At 54.3% G+C, this 11309-nt stretch overlaps 1 protein-coding gene across 3 annotated transcripts in view; it reads right to left on the bottom strand.

Moving 5' to 3' along the window:
- Window positions 1-11309, bottom strand: part of LOC123745325 (GTPase-activating protein CdGAPr) — a 427987-nt gene that overhangs the window by 330222 nt on the left and 86456 nt on the right. Inside the window, exon 1 of one of the 3 annotated variants that reach the window (XM_069300774.1) lies at window positions 423-438. The exons of the other annotated variants lie outside the window; for them this stretch is intronic. The gene's annotated coding sequence lies outside the window, so the exon portion shown is untranslated. Of the gene's footprint in view, window positions 1-422; window positions 439-11309 lie in introns of those variants that run through there. 3 annotated transcript variants of the gene reach the window in all.

Below are 11309 nucleotides of genomic sequence, written 5' to 3'. Positions count from 1 at the left end.
AGTTGTACTCTCGACAGTGCTTCACCGTTACTGTATAATTCTGACTGTCACTAGACCTACACCCGACAGTGACACCAGTGCCATATGCTTCACTGGCACCGTAGACTGGTGAGTGCCATTAATTGACGAACAATGCCATTTCACAAGTCCACCAACAGTGACAAAAGAGCTGGTGCCACCACAATGAACCCTCCAGTGCAAGAACAGTGAAGGAACAGACACGATACACTGTCACAACAGTTTCCATGAGTGCGAACTAGCCCCAAACAGTAGAGAGCCGGAGAGCGCACGCACTTCAGTTGACGTGTAGCACTTGAACTTGGGAGAGCCCTTGGCAAGGACTCATAAGGCACTTAACACTTGGCCACTACACATACACACACACACTTGGAGACGAGTAACTTGGCTACACTCCTCACTACCTGATCCCTTTAATCCGTTATCAGTGGATTGTATTGATTTAACATCACCGGACGCCGACAATCACTCATTCCTCGAGTTATCGAGATGATTGTTGTAGATCAACTTGACACATACACTCCAGTGAGTGTACCTGGTCACTCGCTGGCGGGTCCACAAGTACACAGAGGGTGTTCTCTCGCGGCGACACACACATACACACACGCGTGTGTGTGTAAGAGTCCCCGACGAGGCACTGGGGGTGTCCCCGACGAGGCACTGGGGGTGTCCCCGACGAGGCACTGGGGGTGTCCCCGACGAGGCACTGGGGGTGTCCCCGACGAGGCACTGGGGGTGTCCCCGACGAGGCACTGGGGGTGTCCCCGACGAGGCACTGGGGGTGTCCCCGACGAGGCACTGGGGGTGTTCCCGACGAGGCACTGGGGGTGTCCCCGACGAGGCACTGGGGGTGTCCCCGACGAGGCACTGGGGGTGTCCCCGACGAGGCACTGGGGGTGTCCCCGACGAGGCACTGGGGGTGTCCCCGACGAGGCACTGTGGGTGTTCACAGTACACAGGTGACGGGGAAGAGCAGTGTGGGGGATAGGGAGGTGTACACACACACACACACACGCGCACGCCCGTGAGGTACGGTGAGGCGCCTACACTGACACGGAGCTGCCTGCTGCTGCTGCCCGTGGCTGCTGTGGCCGTTCTCCCTCGGCCCGTCCCTCCACCTATCCCCCACCTCCGTCCCCTCCTGCACGGCGGGCTGGCTGGTTGGTTGGCCCGCCACCACCACCACCACGCCCCAGCTGTCAGCAACCACAGGCACCACCACACCCTCCCATCCCCGGCTACCATTCATCTTTGCATCCTGTGTGTACTCCTTGGGCTCTGATCACGTCAGGAGTCACGGCAAAATACCAGGATATATGTAAACAATCTCCATTATCAATCACTAGAGCAGGTAGAGGACATTGTCCAGATTAGCGTGGTCACGGTTGTCCAGATTAGCGTGGTCACGGAACAAGGCTGTTGTTCCACTTGCTTCCAACAGATATAAGAATATTTATAGAAGAAAGGCACTGGAGAGTATGGGTGTGTGTTGGCGGATCCACCAGGCTGTGGTGGCAACGTCCCGCAAGCCCACGCCGCCGCTGGCTGCTAGTAACAGTCTGACTGATTATGTGACCACAACGACGGTATGCTAGTGTAGAACAACCCCAGATCCCAGCCACAGGTAAAACCCAGGTTATACAAGCCCTCTGGCGGCAACAACCCAGAAACATTCATGGTGTCTTCACAGTTCCTTAACTACGTGATTACCTGTGGTAGACGAGGATGTAGGTGTTTCGTATGTTCGGTACCTACAACACCTGTGACCCCCCGAACCTCCAGCAGCATCATCATCATCAATACAACTACTCATCATAATCAGTGCGTTTGCCACGTCAACCATCACCTGATTACAGAACTACTCCAGCATCATCACTTTTCCCATGCCTTCAGTGTCGCAGCTTCTGCCACATCAACACTACTCACTCATCAGATGGTGTGACCATGCCCTTGGACGGTACAATGAATGGAGGAGCCGCTCGGCCCCGGTCACTGGCAGAGGAAGAGACCCGAGTGGCTGCCTTGAGTCGTGTGTCTGGAAGGTCTTGGTGAGTGTACAAGGGGAACCACTCACACCGGAGCCTGTTGTTACTGCTGCTGACAATACTGGCACAGGAAAGTTGCTGAAAGATGTTCTGTGATGAATGAGAGAGAGAGAGAGAGAGAGAGAGAGAGAGAGAGAGAGAGAGAGAGAGAGAGAGAGAGAGAGAGAGAGAGAGAGAGAGAGAGAGAGAGAGAGAGAGAGAGAGAGAGAGAGAGAGAGAGAGAGAGAGAGAGAGAGAGAGAGAGAGAGAGAGAGAGAGAGAGAGAGAGAGAGAGAGAGAGAGAGAGAGAGAGAGAGAGAGAGAGAGAGAGAGAGAGAGAGAGAGAGAGAGAGAGAGAGAGAGAGAGAGAGAGAGAGAGAGAGAGAGAGAGAGAGAGAGAGAGAGAGAGAGAGAGAGAGAGAGAGAGAGAGAGAGAGAGAGAGAGAGAGAGAGAGAGAGAGAGAGAGAGAGAGAGAGAGAGAGAGAGAGAGAGAGAGAGAGAGAGAGAGAGAGAGAGAGAGAGAGAGAGAGAGAGAGAGAGAGAGAGAGAGAGAGAGAGAGAGAGAGAGAGAGAGAGAGAGAGAGAGAGAGAGCGCAAAACAGAGGGGGCCAGACAAGTTGTGAGATGAACCAGACTGGTGGTAAAGAAACCCAGCCAGTAGAAAGTGGAGAAAGGCGTGAGAGAGGAGTATCTTGGTGCAGGTGTGTGGGGTGGGAAGCTGTTTGGTGCAGATGTGTGTGTGTGGGGGGGGGGGGGGGGGGAGGCTGTTTGGGTTAGGTGTGTGTGAGATAATTACAGGAGGTGGCAGTAGTTGTAGGCGACGGAGCGATGGCACTGTGCTCAGTTTCCCGGTTTGGTGCCTTGTTTTGATAATTACTTACTATGCTCAGTTCAGAGACGCTGCCTTTAGGCCGGCGATGATTACTGCGCACGTCGAGGACACAAAGAGTTGTCCGGTAAGAGCAGCGAGCCGAGCAAGAGTGGGCAGGAGACCTGGACCATACCTGCATAAGGTTTCGGGAGTTCTTATACTCACACCAAGCCCACCCTGGGGCCAGTCTCGACTTGTAGTTCGACACGGGTTCGACACCCCACAGAGTGCGTACAACTGGAGTAAGTAACGAGAGTGTGGTACGCTTGTTGATGGTATATGTCGGTCCACCTGCGCGGTTCACATGCGCGGTCCACCTGCGCGGTCCACTTGAGCGGTCCACCTGCGCGGTCCACCTGCGCGGTCCACCTGCGCAGCTCGTCTGCTCCCTGACTATGGACACCCTGTGTGTGTCATGGAAGGCCACTTTGTATACACCTAGAGATTGATTTAACAGAAGTGTGTTCATGTGCTGGCTGTATTGTATGTGTCCACGGGCCATGTGGTGGTCCGGGGCATCACCCGAGGAGCGGAGGCAACATGCTCTTGACACACGAAATGCTGAAAGTGCATCAGTTTTTACAAGATGCGGTACCTGTAGGTACCTGTAGGTACCTTCTGCAGGTGCGGTGGCTGCAGAAGGCAGCAGGTACCGCACCTGCTGCCTTCTGGCGCTTTCCTCTGATATTTCCGTTCTCTTTTTCTTCTCCATCCCGGCTACTGTACCCGTACAAAAGGCCGCAGGTACACAGGCGGGGCGTGGCAGGCGTGGTAGGGGGCGTGGCAGGCGTGGCAGAGGCGGTAGGAGGCGTGGTAGGGGGCGTGGCAGGCGTGGAAGGGACGGTAGGAGACGTGGTAGGGGGCGTGGCAGGCGTGGCAGGGGCGGTAGGAGGCGTGGTAGGGGGCGTGGCAGGCGTGGTAGGGGGTGTGGCAGGGGGGACCTGTGGCTTACCTTACCTTACCTAAGGTGGCGTGGTATTCACTCTGATATATACACGGACCAGCGTCACTGCGTCAAAACAAACTCTGGTAAATATTATAACTCTCCAGCGACCAGTTACGACCCGCTGGCCTGCAGGGGAAGGGAGGGGAGGGTCGTGCAGGGGAGGGGGTGGGAGGGAGGGAACGGAGTGGGAGAGGGGGGGGGGGCGATACGATGGAAAGGGGAGTGGAGAACATGCCAAAGGATGCGTGCTCTAGATACCTGTAGTGGGTATCGCGAGTTCTCCTACTCTCCCCCAAGCCTAGTACTGGAGGGGGGGGTGAGGCTTCATTGATGATAACAATCGGCCAGGCTGTTGTCTCTAGCAGGCGTCAGAAGGCCCACAATTGTCCACCTGCAGCTTGAAAAATGTCCACTTTTTCCACGGCAATGTTTGATATAGATGAAGAGTGTGAGAAACAGTTCACTCTAAGGTGTTCTCGAAGAAACTTCTGCCAAAGTGATGTTATAAGGCACTGCAAACCCAGAACAGTGTCCGCTCGGCCACGAGGGAGGGAGGGAGTTATGAGGAGAAAGCGCCAAGCCATTATATCTATATAGCACTTAGGAAAGGGGGTCGGAATAAGGATTTGGGATGGGACGAGGAAGGAAGGAATGGTGCCCAACCACTGAGACGGTCGGGGGATTGAACGCCGACCTGCATGAAGCTCTACCGTCGCTCTACCGTCCACCCCTGCCTCCTAAAGAGAACGGAAGACGATCAATTACGCACATGGCAGCGCCATTAAGAAGACTGAACATGAACAACAAGACCCCAAGGCTTCTGGACGCTTACACGTCCCATCAAAAAAGGGAATTACCAGCAGGTCACTGTTGCCAGGAGGGAAATTTACAGTTTCCTGGAGAGGAAACTCAATTTCCCTCCAGGATGTTTGGCGCTGAGAGGCTTCAAGCCCTCGGTGTTAGGTAGCCGTCTCGTGAGGTGCTCACGGGATCCTTATGTCACCGGAGAGTCTCGCAGTCCTGCTAGGCCTCTCCCTCTCGGAGGCCCTAGGCCTATGGAACCACCCTCGGGGAGACACTAGAGTATTATGGGAGGCAGTAAATGTGAGCCTCCAGGGGAGTGTTGCTACGTTACAGGGGGACCTCCACCTGGCCTGGCGCCTCTCTCGTGTCCTTGGTGTAAGGGTAAGACTTATGGGCGGATAGGGAGAGGCAGGGAGGGGGATAGGGAGCATCTGTGAGGGAGGAAGGTGTGCGGACAGGTGATGAGACGATGGTAATGGCGCTGTGTGAGAGGAAGGCGGGAGATTACTGCAGACACGGAGGCCACGGAGCAAATGGTGGTAAGGGAAGTAGAGGGGAGAGTGAGGGAGAGGGGACGAGGAAGGCATCTAGGAAAGAGGTAGCTGAGCTTCTCGGGTTATACATCTTCCTGTACCTCAGGGATCTTCTTGAGGTTATCTTGAGATGATTTCGGATGCATCACGCTATTGTGTACGGGGGCATCCGAGGATAATCCTCATGGCTTCGTTTTGCATCTTTTCCAGCCCTCCAAGCATTCTCTCAGGCACTAGAGCAAGCATGGCTGCAGCATAATCCATCAGAGACCTAATACATGAGAGCTACAGCCATAGCCAATGCTTCACAACACCCATATACAACTAAAGCGTTCCCGGCAAAATATTGGACACAAGTATAGCTCACTGTAAGTGACCTCTTACTGTGACAGCGTGACACAGCCTTGCACTCTACCCATACATAATACTCTCACTGTGACAGTGCGACACAGCCTTGCACTCTACCCATACATAATACTCTCACTGTGACAGTGTGACACAGCCTTGCACTCTACCCACACATAATACTCTCACTGTGACAGTGTGACACAGCCTTGCACTCTACCCACACATAATACTCTCACTGTGACAGTGTGACACAGCCTTGCACTCTACCCATACATAATACTCTCACTGGACGATGGGTATGATAATCAACTCTTTCCCTGTCGCCTTGGCCCTGAAGGACCTAGCTACTGGTCCCAGCACGCCCTGAAGGACCTAGCTACTGGTCCCAGCACGTCCTGAAGGACCTAGCTACTGGTCCCGGCACGTCCTGAAGGACCTAGCTACTGGTCCCAGCACGCCCTGAATGACCTAGCTTCTGGTCCCTGCACGTCCTGAAGGACCTAGCTACTGGTCCCAGCACGCCCTGAAGGACCTAGCTACTGGTCCCAGCACGTCCTGAAGGACCTAGCTACTGGTCCCAGCACGCCCTGAAGGACCTAGCTACTGGTCCCTGCACGTCCTGAAGGACCTAGCTACTGGTCCCTGCACGTCCTGAAGGACCTAGCTACTGGTCCCAGCACGTCCTGAAGGACCTAGCTACTGGTCCCAGCACGCCCTGAAGGACCTAGCTACTGGTCCCAGCACGTCCTGAAGGACCTAGCTACTGGTCCCAGCACGCCCTGAAGGACCTAGCTACTGGTCCCAGCACGTCCTGAAGGACCTAGCTACTGGTCCCAGCACGTCCTGAAGGACCTAGCTACTGGTCCCAGCACGTCCTGAAGGACCTAGCTACTGGTCCCAGCACGTCCTGAAGGACCTAGCTACTGGTCCCAGCACGTCCTGAAGGACCTAGCTACTGGTCCCAGCACGCCCTGAATGACCTAGCTACTGGTCCCAGCACGCCCTGAATGACCTAGCTACTGGTCCCAGCACGCCCTGAATGACCTAGCTACTGGTCCCAGCACGTCCTGAAGGACCTAGCTACTGGTCCCAGCACGCCCTGAAGGACCTAGCTACTGGTCCCAGCACGTCCTGAAGGACCTAGCTACTGGTCCCAGCACGTCCTGAAGGACCTAGCTACTGGTCCCAGCACGCCCTGAAGGACCTAGCTACTGGTCCCAGCACGTCCTGAAGGACCTAGCTACTGGTCCCAGCACGTCCTGAAGGACCTAGCTACTGGTCCCAGCACGCCCTGAAGGACCTAGCTACTGGTCCCTGCACGTCCTGAAGGACCTAGCTACTGGTCCCTGCACGTCCTGAAGGACCTAGCTACTGGTCCCGGCACGCCCTGAATGACCTAGCTACTGGTCCCGGCACGTCCTGAAGGACCTAGCTACTGGTCCCGGCACGTCCTGAAGGACCTAGCTACTGGTCCCGGCACGTCCTGAAGGACCTAGCTACTGGTCCCGGCACGTCCTGAAGGACCTAGCTACTGGTCCCAGCACGCCCTGAATGACCTAGCTACTGGTCCCGGCACGTCCTGAAGGACCTAGCTACTGGTCCCTGCACGTCCTGAAGGACCTAGCTACTGGTCCCGGCACGTCCTGAAGGACCTAGCTACTGGTCCCGGCACGTCCTGAAGGACCTAGCTACTGGTCCCAGCACGCCCTGAATGACCTAGCTACTGGTCCCAGCACGCCCTGAATGACCTAGCTACTGGTCCCAGCACGCCCTGAATGACCTAGCTACTGGTCCCAGCACGCCCTGAATGACCTAGCTACTGGTCCCAGCACGTCCTGAAGGACCTAGCTACTGGTCCCGGCACGTCCTGAAGGACCTAGCTACTGGTCCCAGCACGTCCTGAAGGACCTAGCTACTGGTCCCGGCACGTCCTGAAGGACCTAGCTACTGGTCCCGGCACGTCCTGAAGGACCTAGCTACTGGTCCCAGCACGTCCCCTTGTGACCACTCCTGGCTCTGGCAGGTCATTGACACCGACTCTCTCCTGTTAACATCACACAATTACCTCACAGTCACTTTAACAACACGCCAGTTCTGGAGTGCCACAATCATCCGCGTTGGCTCCAATGTCGTTATGGAACTGTACATCCACTCTCACTCTACCTGCACTCTGAGACTCCCCGGGGCTTTTTAGTGTCCCCGCGGCCCGGTCTTCGACCAAGCCTCCACCCCCAGGAAGCAGCCCGTGACAGCTGACTAACACCCAGGTACCTATTTTACTGCTAGGTAACAGGGGCATAGGGTGAAAGAAACTCTGCCCATTGTTTCTCGCCGGCGCCTGGGATCGAACCCAGGACCACAGGATCACAAGTCCAGCGTGCTGTCCGCTCGGCCGACCGGCTTCCCCTGATGCTGAACACTACGGTAGGAGGGGAGGTTGCCCAAGAGTTCCGCCGACATACCTCGCGCATATCACTACCACTTACTTGAACGGTACCAACCACACACCTTACTGGAACACGGGTCCTCCCTCGCCACACACCTGAAGCAGTATATCTGTATCCCAGATGAAACAGACCAGTCAATCAGCCTTGAAAACCACAGTCGTCGAAACAGCTTGATGTATCAGCTTGTAGTGCTTGCTTAGATGAAGTGGCACTTGACTGGAGCTCCTGAGGTACCCCACACGCCACCGGCCACCTCCTCGGTTCTTCAGATGAGTCAGACCTCTAATACATACGGGCTCACCATAGCCCGTGCTACTTGGAACTTTTCGTTCCGGGTAGCGAACAACAACCACTCTAATACATCATCAATTGGGGGGCAAAACAACAACATTTGTGGAACTTTGGTTGAGAGATGCTCACTCGCTGGCTCCCAGTTAGTGAGTGACCTCCTGGAGCCACTCACAGCTTCTCCTTGTGTGACGTTTTAGCATGAGCCTTCCGTTGATTGGCTGTCACTTCCAGCATCATGGGGCTGTTTCCATGGCAACAACTACGCCCACGCTACATGTCAACGTCATGTAGGTGTAGAAGCTTCTCAGGTCGCCGGCTTTGAGCGGGAAAACGCTCCCAGTCTTCCAAGACTGAAGATCAAATCTTCTGGATATTCCACATCCCAAATCATAATCCTCCTCTAACATCAACATTTCATTTCCTCCTCATCCTACCTAGGTTCGCATGACATCACAATGGCAGGAATAAACAGAGCGGGGAAAAAAAAGAGATGTAAGAGCGACAACACTTCTCACGAGGAGGTTGAATGCTAGCTCCGGGACCTGGCCCACGGGAGCCAGCACTCCCACGGTCCAACTGTGAGCCATCAACAACCCACAGGCACCACTCAGAATTTCATAACGACGCCCACATCAATGCATCAACTTACCGTCGCTCGCCCACTCTCTGCCGTCGAAGGGTGGGTTAGCATATCCTTATCCAGAGTGCCACGTGTGACAGTGCCAGGTGTGACAGTGCCAGGTGTGACAGGGCCAGGTGTGACAGTGCCAGGTGTGCCCTCAGAGTTCCTGGCACCAACGCTGACACCTGCGTGATGACACTGGATGGAGTCTCTTTACCATCCCTTACCTGGCAACAGAAAAGTCAGCACTTTAATTATCTAATTAGTCAAATATAAATTCATAAATGAATGAACGAGAGAGAGAGAAACTCTCTCATTAATTAAATCGGGATTTATGTAGAGATAAAAACAGAGAGAGAGAGAATATTGCTCCAGTGGCCCGCCCCGGCTCCCTTAAGTCTCTTCTGAAGGAGAGAGAGAGAGAGAGAGAGAGAGAGAGAGAGAGAGAGAGAGAGAGAGAGAGAGAGAGAGAGAGAGAGAGAGAGAGAGAGAGAGAGAGAGAGAGAGAGAGAGAGAGACAGAGAGATGTAAAGAAATAAGACAATTATATTTCTCAGTCTCATTAACTATATTTTTAATTTTGTCTCAAATGCCTATCCTTATTATCTTTATTGATCCCCCCCTCCCTTTGTGGCCTCCCCCACCACCTCCCCAGCCTCCCCCACCACCTCCCCAGCCTCCCCCACCACCTCCCCAGCCCCACCACCACCCACCACCACCTCATCATCAGCAGCTGGACAACGCGTGGCGGGGTTGTCCAAATATTTACGCCAGTTGCCTCAACACACCGGTGTTGTTGTGAGGAGGGGGGGGGGAGCTCCAGGGGTGAAGCTTGGGGGTCCTGGCTGGGGTCCATCCCAGACCCCAGACCCCAGGACTCGTCCAGCATTATCTCAGCCACTTACGTAATCTGTACAGCTTTTCAACGATTGAAGTCAATCATGAGACCGCTTCGATTTTTGTGGTAACAAAGATAATATTAACATTAAAAAGGGGCAAAATCCCATTAACTATCGTTTGTCAGGTGTACAGCCAACACTACAGGCCAGGTGTACAACCAACACTACAGGCCAGGTGTACACCCAACACCTGCTACAGGCCAGGTGTACACCCAACACCTGCTACAGGCCAGGTGTACACCCAACACCTGCTACAGGCCAGGTGTACACCCAACACCTGCTACAGGCCAGGTGTACACCCAACACCTGCTACAGGCCACCAGCAACACCACAGATGTTCCACTATTCCAGCCTGACCAAAACATGGCGTGTACACATGAGACAACACCCCCCATGTGCGGTGAAGCAACACAATGGACTTTACCAACACTGTATTGTTACCAACACTGTATTGTTGTCATTATTACCCTCAAACCATTTCCAATTGTGCATAAAAGAATATTTTTTTATATAAATTTACAGCCAAACGTTTTTCAGTTCAGTAATAACCAATTAATCACATTTACTGTGATGTGTTACAAGGCACCCCCACCCCCTCCCCACCCCCCGTTACAGACTCGTGATCCTGTGGTACCGGGTTCGATCCCGAGCGCCGGCGAGAAACAATGGGCAGAGTTTCTTTCACCCTATGCCACTGTTACCTAGCAGTAAATAGGTACCTGGGAGTTAGTCAGCAGTCACGGGCTGCTTCCTGGTGTGTGTGTGGGGGGGGGGGGGGAGTAGTAGTAGTAGAAACAGTTGATTGACAGTTGAGAGGCGGGCCGAAAAGAGCAGAGCTCAACCCCCGGAAACACAACTAGGTGAATACACACACAAAAAAATAGGTACCATAAGGCTAGTAATTTACCAGACCACCAACCAGGAGACCTGGTCAGAAACCGGACCGCGGGCACACTAATCCCCGGAACGCTCACAAAGCAGACAGAAGACAGACACCAAGAGCTAGAGCTCACTTCCCCGTAGTCAGTGACAGGTAATCACTTACACTCACTCATCACTTCAACCATCAACAAAATAACCCGGAAGTGGGTTTCTCTTCATGAAACCGTGTTGTGGTCTGGCCTACAGGGCCTCCACCCCGCCCACCCTCTCCCCACCCCGCCCACTACCCCGCCCACCCTCTCCCCACCCCGCCCACTACCCCGCCCACCCTCTCCCCACCCCGCCCACCCTCTCAGTATAGCACAGACCAGGAGCTATGCCACGCCAGAAATGACCTAATGACCAGCCATGAGATTACCTTGAGGTCTCTCCCCGGATCATTCCCCCACCCATAAACCTGGCCTTTGACCGTGGTTACCGGTCTGGACAATAACGGTCTGGACAATAACGGTCTGGACAATGACGGACCGGTGTCACTGGACAAAAAGTGATCACGCTGAGCATGATGGAGGTCCCGATATCCAAAACTTTTACAAGGAAAATGCAACATGGATTTAGAAGGA

Source organism: Procambarus clarkii, chromosome 44 (assembly GCF_040958095.1).
Source record: "Procambarus clarkii isolate CNS0578487 chromosome 44, FALCON_Pclarkii_2.0, whole genome shotgun sequence".
Classification (NCBI taxonomy): Eukaryota; Metazoa; Arthropoda; class Malacostraca; order Decapoda; family Cambaridae; genus Procambarus; species Procambarus clarkii.
Note: the sequence above shows the minus strand (reverse complement) of the source record. Positions and strands in the feature narration are given on the sequence as shown.